This window comes from Bos mutus, chromosome 22 (assembly GCF_027580195.1).
Source record: "Bos mutus isolate GX-2022 chromosome 22, NWIPB_WYAK_1.1, whole genome shotgun sequence".
In the NCBI taxonomy this organism is placed as follows: Eukaryota; Metazoa; Chordata; class Mammalia; order Artiodactyla; family Bovidae; genus Bos; species Bos mutus.
The window spans coordinates 55,377,052-55,391,541 of record NC_091638.1 but is presented as its reverse complement, the minus strand read 5'-3'; the positions used below and the strand labels follow the sequence as shown (position 1 = coordinate 55,391,541).

General features: G+C 52.0%; 1 protein-coding gene across 2 annotated transcripts in view; it reads right to left on the bottom strand.

The window, feature by feature from the left end:
* Nucleotides 1-14,490, bottom strand: part of HRH1 (histamine receptor H1) — a 110,206-nt gene that overhangs the window by 37,801 nt on the left and 57,915 nt on the right. The window contains exon 2 of one of the 2 annotated variants that reach the window (XM_070360445.1): nt 9,299-9,439. The exons of the other annotated variant lie outside the window; for it this stretch is intronic. The gene's annotated coding sequence lies outside the window, so the exon portion shown is untranslated. The remainder of the gene's footprint in view (nt 1-9,298; nt 9,440-14,490) is intronic. 2 annotated transcript variants of the gene reach the window in all.

The following is a 14,490-nucleotide window of genomic DNA, read 5'->3' as shown; positions in this document are numbered from 1 at the left end:
GAAGGGTTGTGAGGAGCCAAAAGGCAATGCCAAGGGATTGCTTTACTGACCGCAAAGCCCTCTGCCCCCAAAAGGGGACCGGAAATCAGATTTTATCTTAGTTTGATTGTTGCAGTAACTGGTTTCTCTTCTTGCAGGGAGAAAAAAATGCTTCCACATCCTCATTCTGCTTCTCCCCACCCACCCTGTGTTTCGCAGTCCCCAGAGTTTAGGAAGCATGCCTAACTAGTCTCTGAACTTCCTCCCTCTGCTTCTTCACTCTCATCGCTCCATCTTTTGCACCATCGTTCCACAAACTCTGTACCGACCTGCTCAGAACCTGTCTAGCCCAGAGTTCTGGCTCAAATGCCAACCCCGTGAGAAGCCTTTCCTGATTCCAGCCACCTGGGTGGGGCCACTGCCACCTCTCAACACGATGGCCCTTTGCAAACCTCTTTCATTTTCGTTAGCACCTTCTGTCTTACTTTGATGGTCTAAGTAAGAAGAGTCTAAGGTAGGCGAAAATTTACTGAGGACGTTGAGTGTGCTAGTAACCATGCAAGGCACTAACATGCACTGTCTCCTTTAACACGTAAACCCCCATGACAATGTTCATTTCACGGGCCTGGTCACTGAGGCTCAGAATGCTAAGGCGCTTCAGGTCACACAGCTAGTAAGGAATAGAGGCAGGCATTCATTCATTCAATCAACCAATCATTACTTATTAAGGGTCTACAATGCACTTAACATGTATTAGATGTTGGGAAAACAGCAGTAACCAAGTCACAGCTCCTATCTACAGGGAGCCATCATTCTCGTGGGGAGAGATTCAAAAAAAAAAAACAACAAAGGAAGTAAATAAATACTATATAAAGACTTCCCAGGTGGAACAGTTGTAAAGAGTCCACCTGCCAATGCAGGACATGCAGCTTCAATCTCTGGGTCAGGAAGATCCCCTGGGGAAGGAAACTGCAACCCACTCCAGTATTCTAGCCTGGGAAATCCCATGGACAGAGGAGCCTACAGTCCAAGGGGTTGCAGAGGGTCAGACATGACTGAGCAAGTTATCTCTACATCAACATCTAAGCCCACACTCACAACATGGCAAACACTATACATGCTCGGAGGGAAACAGGGGGTTAGTGACGGCTGGGGTGAAGGCTATTTTATTCAGGATGGTCAGCGTAGTGTGGTGATTTCCGAGCAGAGACCTAAAGGAAGTGAGGGAAGGAGTCTCACAGAGATCTGGGGGAAAGAGCATTACAGGAGGAAGAAGCAGCCTGTGCAAAGGTCCTGGGGTGGATACACCCTTGACGTGTTCAATAATCATGAGAGGGTACTACGGAGGTTAGTAGAGCAGGGAGGTTAGTACAGCTGGCGCTGAATGAGAGGCAGAGGAGGTTAGAGAGCTGACCAGGATTAGATCGCCAATGGCCTTGCTGATGCAGGAGGGACTCTGGCTCTGACTGCAAGCCAGATGGGAAGCCACTGGAGAATGGTTCCAGGAACACATGCTCTGATGAGTATGATACACAACAGATGGATGAATGTCATTCAGTCACTAAGCCGTGTCTGACTTTGCAACCCCATGGACTGCAGCACGCCAGGCTTCCCTGTCCTTCACTATCTCCCAGAGTTTCTTCAAACTCAAGCCCATTGAGTTGATGATGCCACCCAACCATCTCGACCTCTGTTGTCCCCTTCTCTTCCTGCCCTCAATCTTCCCCAGCATCACGGTCTTTTCCAATGAGTTGGCTTCAGCTTCAGCATCAGCCCTTCTGATGAATATTCAGGGTGGATTTCCTTGAGGATGGACTGGCTTTATCTCCTTGCTGTTTAAGGGACTCTCAAGCGTCTTCTCCAACACCGCAGTTCAAAAGCATCAATTCTTTGGTGCAGGGATGCATGAATGAATGTCAAAAGGTACTTGGAAATGTTTTCTCATTAAAACTAGCAGGATGGCAGCCAGACAGTCTGAAAGCAGTCCCAGAAAGGGCAGATCTGAGCTAACAAGGATGGGTGTTGATTAAGAGGAGCATGACGGTCCCCTCTGTTGCCAGGAGTCTACCTGGCTCCCCCACAGCCCAGGACTGGGCTCTGTCAGGGCCCCAGTAAATCCACTGGCTGACCTCAGTAAAAAGTAAATTTCCAAGTCCTGTCCCGGGGGAGGTTTCAGCCTGTCCCTGAAAATGTGTCCTTTTCTCATAAAAGGGAGTGAGAAAAAAGCCAACTTCTGCGATGACTCACCAGAGAGAAATGACAATTGTGTCCAGGCTGGAAAGAATCCATTGGAAAGTGACACATTTACCTCCAGAATACATATATCGGGGTTTTTCTTTTTTTCTTCTCATTTGAAGGATGGCAGAGCCTTCTCACACACACTCCCTCACAGCATGAGGATATTGGAGCTTCAGTTTCAGCATCAGTGCTTCGAATGGGTATTTGGGGTTGACTTTCTTTAGGATGGGCTGGTTGGATCTCCCTGCTGTCCAAGCGACTCTCAAGGACAATCCAGACTGCAAATGTTCTTCTGATCAGTGCCCCCACTCAACTGTGTGTGGGTGCGTGCAAAGTCCCTTCAGTCATGTCCGACTCCTTGCAACCCCATAGACTGTAGCCCACCAGGCTCCTCTGTCCATGGGATTCTCCAGGCAAGAATACTGGAGTGGGTGACCTTGCCATCCTCCAGGGGATCTTCCCAACTTAGGGATCGAACCCACATCTCTTTGGCAGGTGGGTTCCTTACCACTAGCCCCTCCTGGGAAGTCCCCCTACTCACCCACTGTCCCCTAACTTTACTTTGCAGTGCATGCGAACCACTGGAGAGCTTGTTGAAGGCAGATTCCAGGGGCCTGTATGTAGCAGGTCAGGGACAGGGCTGGAAGCTGCGTTTTAAATAACGAATCCCAGATAATTCTGCCGTTGGTGGTCTAAGAATCACCACCCTGAACAACAGACGTACTGCCGAAAACCCAATCTTTCTGCATCTAAGCCTATAGGACATAGTGTCCCCCAATCCTTCCCAGACCATGAACAGCTCACTTGGGCTCCGGGCAGGGCCGTGAACCCTCCTGGACAAATCAGGACAGAAGAGAATCCTGAAATCACAGTTCGTGCCCATGTTCACCTAAATCCTCTGCATGCACCACCCTGGCATGAGCTGCCCTGGGCTTGCTCTCTGGTCCTGCCCAGGAAAGCCCGAGTCCTGGGCTTTGCAGCTGCCTTGGGTGCAGCCAGGACTGGAGAGGCTGCCGGACCTTGCTGTGATCACAAAGGATAACAAAAGGCCTAGCTGTGATGATGAAATCCTGTTTCATTTCTCAATTTGTCACATTTACATGTTGACAATAGGTACTCCCCTAACAGTTGGAACTATTAAAAGAGCTCAGCGTGCACTGTTCACATTCACTGGAGTAGGAGCCCAGACACAGCGCCTGGCTACACCCCTTCCACATGACTCAAAACGCTGGTCTGAGGGCCCTGTGACCTGCCTCCTTTGGGCCCAACGTTGCTAATTAAAATCGTCTCATGGCACATGCCACCTCCTTCCAATCTCTGCTCAGATGCCACCTTCCTTGTCCTGCGTGCTAAGTGGCTTCAGTTGTGTCCGACTCTTTGCGACCTCATAGACTGCAGCCCACCAGGCGCCTTTGTCCATGGGATTCTAGAGGCAAGAATACTGGAGTGGATTGCCATGCCCTCCTCCAGGGGATCTTCCCCACCCAGGGATCAAGCCTGAATGTATTGCATTGGCAGGCGGGTTCTTTACCGCTAGCATCACCTGGGAAGCCTTTTTTGTCTGTTTTAAATCTTCGGTCTCCAGCCTTTTGGACACCAAGGATCGGTTTTGTGGAAGACAATTTTTCCACAGACTTGGGTGGTGGTGGTGGGGAGGATGGTTTCGGGCTGATTCAAGCTCATTCCATTTATTGCATGCTTTATGTTTATTTTGTGGCAATCTCAGGCTCTTTAGCCTTGACTTTAAGGGTAGGGTTCACACCCCTATGAGAGTCTAATGCCACCACTGATCTAACAGGAGGCAGAGCTGATAGTAATGCAGGCAATGGGGAGCGGCTGTAAATAGAGATAAATGCCAATCCGTGGCTCCAGGGGTTGGTGACCCCTGGTGTAAATAATTCCCCTCCCCGCCCCCTCTCTCGTTATTTCTAACTCTAAGCCTGCTTGGCTTTCCTTCACAGCACCCAGCTCTCCTGCAGTGGCTCCTGACTCACCCCTCTTCCCACTCCTGCCCAGCAAGGGCAAGCAGTCAGTGCTGATCAAGGGTTCACTCTTAGAGACTCTCCTCCATTTTTGTGCCTCTTCTGAAAACTACTCTAGGAGAGAGGCCTTTGGATTATTCCTCCTTTATTTTACAGATGAAGAAACCAAGGCTCAGAGAGGTCAAGAGTCTTGTCCAAGGTCACACAGCAGGTAAGTGAAGCTCAGACTCCAGGCCAGGTCTGTCTGATTCTTGAACCCATGACTCCAAACCTCTAGTTAGTTCTGACTTGGCCTGGCCTTTGATGCTCAGCATGATCTGGCCTCTTTGGAAGAAAAGCTATGACAAATATAGATGACGTATTAAAAAGCAGAGACATCACTTCGCCAACAAAGGTCCATCTGATCAAAGCTATGGTTTTTTCGGTAGTCATGTATGGATATGAGGGTGGGACCATAAAGAAAGCTGAGGGCCAAAGAATTGATGCTTTTGAATTGTGGTGCTAGAGAAGACTCTTGAGAGTCCCTTGGACAGCAAAGAGATCAATCCAGTCAATTGTAAAGGAAATTCAACCCTCAGTATTCACTGCAAGAACCGACACTGAAGCTGAAGCTCCAATACTTTGGCCACCTGAAGCGAAGACCTGACTCATTGGAAAAGACCCTGATGCTGGGAAAGATTGAAGGCAGGAGGAGAAGGGGATGACAGAGGATGAGATGGTTGGATGGCATCACCAACTCAATGGACGTGAATCTGAGCACACGCCAGGAGATAGTGAAGGACAGGGAAGAGCCAGACAAGACTGAGCGAGTGAATGAGAATGACCTGACCTCTACCTGTGCTTCCGGCCTCCCCTCCCACGGTGCTCCCTGCCCATCATCCATCCCTGGTCCCTACACTTCACATCTGCAAGCCACTGCACCTGCCCCTCCTTCCTTGCTTTCCGCTGCAAGACTGCAGAGACATCCACGCTTCCTTCAACTCTCAAGGCAAGTGTTCACTCCTCTGAGGTCCCTGCTTCCCTTGACTCTGCCCTTGACAAAGGTCTTCTCCACAGTCTCTTTCACACCACTCCCCTGAGTTCCCTCCACCACCACACTTGCTCCTGCTCTGTCACTGTCTGTCCCCTGTCTGTCCCTGTGTGTGCTCCCTGAGGATAAAGATGGTTGTCTCTCCATCCCAGGCGCTGGGTACACGGCTTGGCACACAGCGGGCACTTGGGAACCGCACAGCAGCTTGACTAGAGGGCTTACAAAGAAGGTCAGGAGTCAGAAAGACACGGTTGGAGCTCCAGTTCTTCCCTGTACCAGCTGTGTGTCCTTGGGCAAGTCACTCCACTTCTCTGAGCCTCAGTTTTTGTATAAGTAAACTGTTGTGAGAATGCGATAACATAATTAAAGGTAAAGAGCTCGCCACAATTATTAGCTATAATAATGATGATGTCAGTTGAATCATTTATTTATAAATAATTGCATCTGGCCACAGGTGGCGGGGCCATAGACTAAGTGATAGTAGAAGGGGGGTCAGGTGACAGAAGGAAGTCCAGGCTGTAAGGCCAAGTTTAACATCCAAAATGGGAAAACAGCCAACCAACAGGTGGCTACCCATGCAAAGAAGCAGGTACTGGGTGTACCTGTGCCTCACAGACAGGTGGACCACAGGTCAGGGCATCCAGGACCTGGACAAAGTCTAACTCCACGACAGCAACAATAAGAGATCTTTGAACCTAGGGTCTGGGGTTAGAACTACCCACACGGAATCTGGGGAACTAGCAGAACCAAAGGAAGTGCCCATTCGGGCTGGGCGCTTACCACGCGCTTTCCACACATGATCTCATTTCATCTTCACAGCAGCCTTATAAGCTGATGCTATCAGCGTTTCACTTCACAGAGGAGGAAACTGAGGCCCAGAGAAGTTAAAACTTGCCCAAAGACACACAGCTAATGAGTGGAAGAGCGAGATTTGAACCCAGGTGGTCTGGTTCCAGAGAACTGCCTCAACCCTGCCTGGCCCACATCAGGAGGCCAGGGCAGAGCTAGCAGGTGGGGGTCCTGGGGCTCAGAGGGGAGGAAGGTTGCACGAGCCCAGAACTGGGTGATCCCTACATCAGGGGTCATGAGACCGGAGCAGTTTCTGCACACCGTGGGTTATCTCGCTGCACAGGAAGCACTTCCCCTCGGAGCCCAGCCAAATGCAGCTTGGTGGGTTCCAGCGCGTACACTTCCCCTACACTCAGACCTACCAACAGAGCGGAGAGAGACTGATAAGAGTCCTATGTCACCGGCAAAAATGCCTCCAAATTGCCTTCTCGTGAACTGTGCAAATTTGCATCTTAATGAGACTTAATGGAATACAATGACCAGACCCCAAGTTTTCTCTCTCTGATTCAAGCAAGGATGCTACTGAGACAGACCAGAAGCTAAAACCTGCAGCTGAGCAGGGCCTGGCTGCGTTCTCCCTGCGGGAAATCTCGCACCTGGAAAAGAGGGGGGGTCGAGGTGCTGGGTGGGGCGCTGGCAGCTTCGTGGGTCCAGGCCCGAGCTGGAGATTGGGGAGGCCTGGGCTGTGGATTGGGGCTGCCCGGCTCCACCTCTGACCAGCGGTGTGACCTGCCTTCTGTGACCCTCATTTTTCCCATGTATAAACGGGATGGGTGGCTTGGGGGAGCAGACGAGATCACGTGCATGACCGTCTGGCACACAGCGTGTTCTCTTTCTCTGGGCCCCCTCCACACGTACCTCTGAAACCTTGGAAAACTCTAAGCTCCTTCTTGCTTCAAGGGCTTTGAAGTGCTGTTTCCTCCACTCAGATCACCTGGCCCCTCCCTCTGCCTGGGCAATACCTACTCATGCTTCCCACCTCAGTTCAAACACCGCCTCCTCCAGGAAGCCTTCCCCAGCCTAGACTAAACTCTTCTAACAACACTTACCTGCAGGGTGATGTCATCAGGGCCCCCTCCCCTCCTAAACAGTGAGCTCCATGAGCGTGGGGAACACTTTCACTGTATTCTCTGTTGTATCTCCAGCTCCAGGCTCAGGGTTCATCCTGTGGTAGGTCCTTAATTCATACTCGTGTAAATGGATGAATGGGTACATCTCACTGAGTCTCAGTGAATGCACCTGTCCAATGGGAGTCATGACTCCACCCTCCTCACGGTGTTATGAAATGATTAAATGATTTCTGGCATGCAATAGGTCCTCGAGAGACCATCTCCCCACCCTCCCGTTCCCTCTAATCAAGAAAGAGGCAGAACAGGAGTGGAGCTGGCTGCAAGAGTGGCCCCGCCCTGGATAGGGGGGCAGGGAGCCCTGAGTGGCCAAAACCGCCAAGGGTCGGGCTGCTAAAAGCTTAGAAATGATCTGGTTAATTGGTTCCCAAACAAAGGCTCTTTTAAAAATCTTTCCTGCATGAAATAATTCCATCCACCACCAAAGTCCAGGGATTAAGAGAGACTCCACTTTCCCAGCTTTCAATGACTCAAAGGCACACTTGGTGTGTTCCATCACACTCTCACGGTGTGAGGGCACAGAGCCGAGCCACCGTGTCGAGGCAAATCCAGCAGAAACAGAGGAGGCCTGGGCAGCAGGTAAATGATTTCCTTTGACTTCCTGAAATGTTAACAGCAGCCCTGGAGGCTGGGCACAGGGGCCCCCATTTACAACCACCACCTGACTACCTGAAGGGGAAAAGTTTCTGCTTTGAGTTTTCCAGGACAAGCTCCCTGTGGGCAGCTCAGCGGACTCAGGACAAAGCCTAGGTAAGAGAGCTTTCTTCCCCAGGTGTTCGGTTCCCTTTCTCGGGGACAGTGATGGGCTGGTGACATCTTGAATTTACAGATGACCCCAACCAACCAGAGCCTGAGGTTGCATTGATTTTTTTTTTTAAACCTGTTTTTTGGAAGCCCGAATCAGACATTAGGTCCTTACAAGCCTCTGGAGACATTCCCACCCCTGTCCCCCACTCTTGGAAAACCCCACCCCCACCCCAGCAAAGTACCCTGTACCCTGCCTCCTCTGGCAGGCTCTTCTCCCACGTGGAATTCCACCCTTCCCCTGCCCTCCACCACCTCCCCTGCCCACCTGCCTGGTCTGTGCTGCACTTAATTGCTCAGTTGTGTCCGACTCTTTGCAACCCTCTGGACTGCAGCCCGCCAGGCTCCTCTGTCCAAGGGATTCTCCAGGTGAGAACACTGGAGTGGGTTGCCATGCCCTCCTCCAGGGAGCCTCCCTCACCCAGGGATTGAACCCACATCTCCTGGGTCTCTGCACTGGCAGGTGGGTCTTTCACCACTAGCACCACCTGGGGTGGGGAGGGGCCTTCAGTATATAACCCTATCTATCAAGTAAGTACTTCCCCGCCTAGACCTTGGGAGTCCCTACGGATACAAATGTGTCTAAGTCCCTGGGTTGCACAGCCCAGCACATGGCAGGCCCTCAGTATACAATGCTATCAAGTTATGGAGCCTCTTTGAGCTGGAGATCTAGCCCAGCCTTCCCATTTTACAGACAAAGAAGCTGAGCCTCAGAGCCAGGAGATGATTCCTCAGCCCGACAGACAGCTTTAGGGGAGACCTCCTCTCTCTTATGAGCTGGGAAGTAGCACTATCAATATTAATCTACTCATCTTTCCATGGAGAAGGCAATGGCAACCCACTCCAGTGTTCTTGCCTGGAGAATCCCAGAGGCGGGGGAGCCTGGTGGGCTGCTGACCATGGGGTCGCGCAGGGTCGGACACGACTGAAGCGACTCAGCAGCAGCAGCAGCTTCCCACTTCAAGTCCAGTGCTTTTTCAAGCACCTACTGTGTGCAAGGTACAACACAGGGCTACAGAAGTGATGAGCGTCCACAAGCCACAGGGAGAGAAGACGCACGCAGGGACCATGGAGACACACGGACAGAAGAACCCAGAGGAGGGAGAGAGAAGGCTTTGGAGAAGCGGCACCCGAGCTTTGCACAAAGAGCTCGTGGACCGTCAGTGCCGGAGCTGGAGCCCACATCCCTGCTCCGTTGTCCACCTGCTCTCAGACTGCACTGTCCCTCCAACACGCAGTGTAACTGTTAGGTTGACTTAGGCTAAAAGGAACAGAAAACCCCAACTCACTTGGCTGAAGTGATAAGGAAGTATCTTCTCGCTCTAACAAGAAGTCCTGAGTCAGGACAGCTCCGAGGTGGGTGAGCTCCGCTCTTCGAGGATGTCATCAAGGACTCCTTTGCCACCTTTTGGCTCTGCTGCGCCCAGTGTCTGTAAGAAGTGTGCTCAGATCACTTCCTGGTTATGAGACAATGGCCCAGGCCCGGAGGTCACACCCAGGCATGACAGCATCCTGCTCTCTGACTTTCTTTCCTAAGATCAAGGAATCTTTCCTAGAAACACATGGACCCGAGCCCCACCAACTTTCCTAATGTCTCACTACCGAGTGAATCACCAACAATGGGGGTAGATTTCCCAGGAGTGGCTGAATTAAGAACAGGGTCACCTTCCTTGAGGGTTAGTTACTCAAATAAAATGAGGGTTCTACTTGCCAGGAACCAGGGGGCTGACTGCCAATTGTGACTGTGACACTTATTGACCACAATGACTGCGTGTTGGGTTCCTTATCTGGGGAACATCAGAAACAGAACAAATAAAGGTGGCAGGTCTTCAGCCAGGCACTGTCTTGGATCCACAGCAGCACCTAACAATTATGCCTGGGTCCGTGCCATGGGCCTGGCTCCGTGCCAGGCAGGGGGGATTGTGATGGGCTAGATAGACAGTCCTGTGCCCAGGAGGGGAACAGATAGGTGAACAGGCAGTTACCACGCAACACGACGAGCACTATGGTGGTGAACGGGAGAGCCACGGATGCTGGGGAAGTGGCTCACTCTGCCCAAGACAGGAAGGGTGTAAGCAGAGAAGGCTTCCTGGAGGAGGCATAGTCCAAACCGTGACTTGAAGGAAAAGCAAGAGTTACCTAGGCAGGGAAATGTGGGCACTGAAGGCAGAGGGAAGAGCGTATGTAAAGGCCCTGAGGTGAATGACTATGAGTATCCCCTAGGGCTGGTGGTATGTTTCACGAATAAGCACAAGATCTGGAGTCACCACTAAGCGGGAACAGGCAAGCTGCTAAGGCTTTCGTCGTAAAGTCGTGAAGTCGTTCAGTCGTGTCTGACTCTTCATGACCCCACGGACTGTAGCCCACCAGGCTCCTCCATCCATGGAATTTTCTAGGCAAGAGTACTGGAGTGGGTTGCCGCTAAGACTTTAGTGCCTCAACTATTTCAGGGGTAATTATATCAAAACTGATCTCACAGGGTGGGTGTGAGGCTCAAATAAGGTCTTGCCTTTATAACGATCACACCACAGTTTGATTGTATTGATCTGATTATGAGGCTTGGATGCTACAGTGAAGAGCTGACAGCAGAGGCGGGTGGGGCTGAGCTCCTCCCTGTTCAGCAGAGCCGGGTGGGGGGCTGGCCTTCTCCTCGGGACTCTCCGGGCAGGTGGCCTGGGCTTCCGCCACTGCATATGTGGCCATCAGCCACATGTGCCTGGGGAGACCTTGACTAGGGTGGGTCTGAGTTGAGATCTGCTGTAAGTTGAAGAGGATACGCTGGAGTTTGAAAAATTAATCCTTGCTCCCTGGCCACCATGTAAAAACGGCTCATTCAAATTTCTTTATGTTGATTCCATGCTGAAATGATCAGATTGGGAGTATATTGAGTCAGATAAAATGTGTTATTGAAATGAATGGCATGCATTTCTTTTTCCTTTTTAAAACGTGGCTACCAGAGAGGCTTCCCAGGTGGCGCTAGTGGTAAGCAACCCGTCTGCCAACGCAGGAGACTTAAGAGACACAGGTTCGATCCCTGGGTCGGGAAGATCCCCTGGAGGAGGGCGTGGAGACCCACTCCAATATTCTTGCCTGGAGAATCCCATAGACAGAGGAGCCTGGCGGGCTTCAGTTCAGAGGGTCACACAGAGTCAGACACGACTGAAGCAACTTAGCATGTAGCACTAGATGTTTGCCATCACATTTGAGGTTCAAGTATATTTCTACAATATCAGATGGTGCTGGGCTAGGCATGACATCCCACTGCAGATGGAAAGAAACAGAAATACAGGCCAATTCAATGACCCCGCCCTGGTCTGTGGCTAAGAGGATGCAGTGGGGACAGGGATCCGGCACCAGCTCCGTGACCTTCGCTCATCGGCTCACCCTGCTCTCTGCACGAACCCTTCCTCTGACTCCAGGGAGCTCACTTAGTGTCGCTCATGTGGATACGCTCCTCACCCCACTCGGCTCTCCTGCTTTTGAAGCTCCATACTGTTTTCGGACGGACCTATCTCCTCCCAGGCTACCCGCCTCCTCTTTGCTTAAAGGGCCCCATTTCTTGGAACTGTTGACAAGTGGTGCTCCCGACAGAGCAGGAGGGAGGGCAGAGGTGTAGAAAGACCCGATGGCTATTGTGCGGGAAGGGAACCGAGCGCTGAAGTCACGTGGGCTCTGCAGTCAGCCCAGGGGTGGGAGGAGAGCGTGCGCGCTGGGTCTAACCCGACCATGGACCCGCGAGGGCCCTAAACAAGCACGAACGCCCGTGGGTCCGGGGCCCCTTGATGGCTGCTACCGCATCACCACTATCTGTTTGGGGACATCTCAAGCGGCAAGTCTCAGATGCCGGGGACTCAACCCACCTGAGCTGTCTCATCACCTGTCACGAATTCAGCAGACCCCTTGGTCTCCTCTGAGATAACTGTGCATTTCCAAAGGGGCTCTCCTCCTGGGGACATTCTCTCCCCACCCCTTCTACCCCCACTTCCCTCACCCCCTTCCACCCCCCACAAGCCCCCTACCACCACAGGGCAGGATGGAAGTGCAGGAGAGTTGACCAATCCTGCAGTGGTGATGCTCAACCGGCTTCCTGAGACCACCCTCAGGCATGGTCCCCAGTGCCTCGGGGGGTCCCCAGGAGGGCCAAGGCTCCACTGCCCACAGCAGCGATCTGTACGCGCCCAGCTTTCATCAATACCCTCTTTTCACACTCAGCTTCCTCATCATCCCCTTACTCCAAACCCTCACCGCGAGATCTGCTCTGGGAACAACGCAAACTAAGTTGTCATCTTTCCCCCGAAACTGCCCCTCACTCCTGGATTGTCCTGCCCTCCTCACAGACGCTGCGGCATCTGGAAAACAGAAAGTCAACTTGGATTTCTGTCCCCATCTCCCCCGCCACATTCCAACCATCTCTAAGTGCTGCCCACCCTACCTCCTAAATGTTTCTCAACTCCATCCACTTTTCCGGATCACTTTGGCGCTGCTTCTGGGTCACCTCCCCATCGTCTCTGTAGCCTTCTGCATCCCTGCGGCAAGCCCCAAATCCATCCAGATCTGCCAAGCCCAGGCCCAAGTATCCAAACACCTGGACAACACCCCCCGACAGGGCCTCTCATGGCTGGCATCTCCCAACCTCCTCCAGGGCACCTGTGTCTATGGCTGGGTGCCCGCCCACCAGCCACACACCTATAAAGCAGGAAGTCCTCCCCAGGCGATTTCTTTCCGCATCATCCCGATTCTGCCTTGCGAAGTTCTTACACATCAACCCTCTCCTTTCTTTTTTCCTGTCCCTGCCTTGCTTCAGGCGGCAGGAATGCTATGATCCTCTCCTAACTGTTCTGCCCTCCTCCTGTCTTGCCCTCTCTCATCCTTTCTCTTTGCTGTTGTTACAGGGATTGTCCTATGACACCATCGGATCATGCCAGCATCCTGGTCCACTCCTCACTGCTCCCCACGTCCCACAGGGTAAACTCTGTCTTTGACATGAAAGACCCCTTACAGTTTGGTTCCAAAAACCTCAACTCCCACATCTGTCCCCCAAATCCATGACTGCAACCCCCCCAGCCCATTTATGCTCTTTATTGCTAGGGCTCCACGGCTGTTAGGGCTGGACCTAGAGGTGGTATCTCCCTTGAAAGCCCCATCAGCTTGGTAGGAAGCCCCCACTCCCCTCTCCTCCACCCCAGAGAATGCCACCGACCACCAGCCACCTGCACATTCACCCCAGAAACCAAGCAAAACCAGATGTCCAATACAGAATGCCCATTGTTAGCATAATAAGAGATGGGCCTCCAAGTCATTCATCTACTTTTGTCCTCCCATTCCTTCATTAAATAAAATCCTGGTAGCAGGACAGAATGGGAATTAGATCTGAGGGGAAAATGTCTGGAGCATGAGGAATTAGAAAGGGAGGCTGGGGAATGGGAGCTGGTTTGGGTGGCACTTTGTGAGGAGGGCAGTGAGCAAGCACTGTGGGCATGCAAGGCGGAGGGTGTGCAAGGCAGATGGGGTGTGCAAGGCGGAGGGTGTGCAAGGCAGATGGGGTGTGCAAGGCGGAGGGTGTGCAAGGCAGATGGGCTTTGCAAAGTGGAAGAATATGCAAGGCGGAGGGTGTGCAAGGCAGATGGGGTGTGCAGGCGGAGGGTGTGCAAGGCAAATGGGCTTTGCAAAGTGGAAGAATATGCAAGGCAGAGGGTGTGCAAGGCAGATGGGGTGTGCAAGGCGGAGGGTGTGCAAGGCAGATGGGGTATGCAAGGCGGAAGAATATGCAAGGCGGATGGGATATGTGAGGCGGTAGGGTGTGTGGAGAGGATGTGCAAGATGGAAGAATGTGCATGGTGGCGATTGTACAAGGTAGATAGGGTGTGCGAGGTGGAGGGCGTGCAGGAACAGGAAGCGTGAGGCCACAGGGGACCAGCTGCAGCTTTCAGGACCTACAGCTTTGCAGAAGCGTGGATCTCGGGTCCCTCCAGGTCCTGGGCTACAGATAGAACAGGCTACAGGTAGTGAAGGAGGGGAATGACCGAGGGTCCTGAGGGGTATCTGGGTAAGTGAGGCTTCAGCTACAGAGTGGGATAAACGATGCTGAAAGGCAAGCAGACTCAGAGAGCAGCATCTCCATTTTCCAGGCACGTCATGAAGACTGGAGTTGAAAACTCACCTGCAACCACCAGCTAATAAAGGCAGCGCAAGGACTTTCCTGTCACCTGTCCAGTGTGGGCCTCCCTGCTCTGTCTCTAGAGGCTAACGCTGCAGGGTTAGGAACTGTGCAGATATGAGGGAACCTTCAAGGAGCAGTCTTTTTCTAAATTAATTTTGTGGATGCAGCTTGTGACCCCACAATATAAATACATACAGTAATACTTTTAAAGATGATCTTCAAAGGGCACACATATGGTGATACCCAGCAATTACAACTGTGAAGTCATGCTTTCCAGAAATGATGACTAAATTGGGTCGCATTTCTTTATTTTTTATTGAA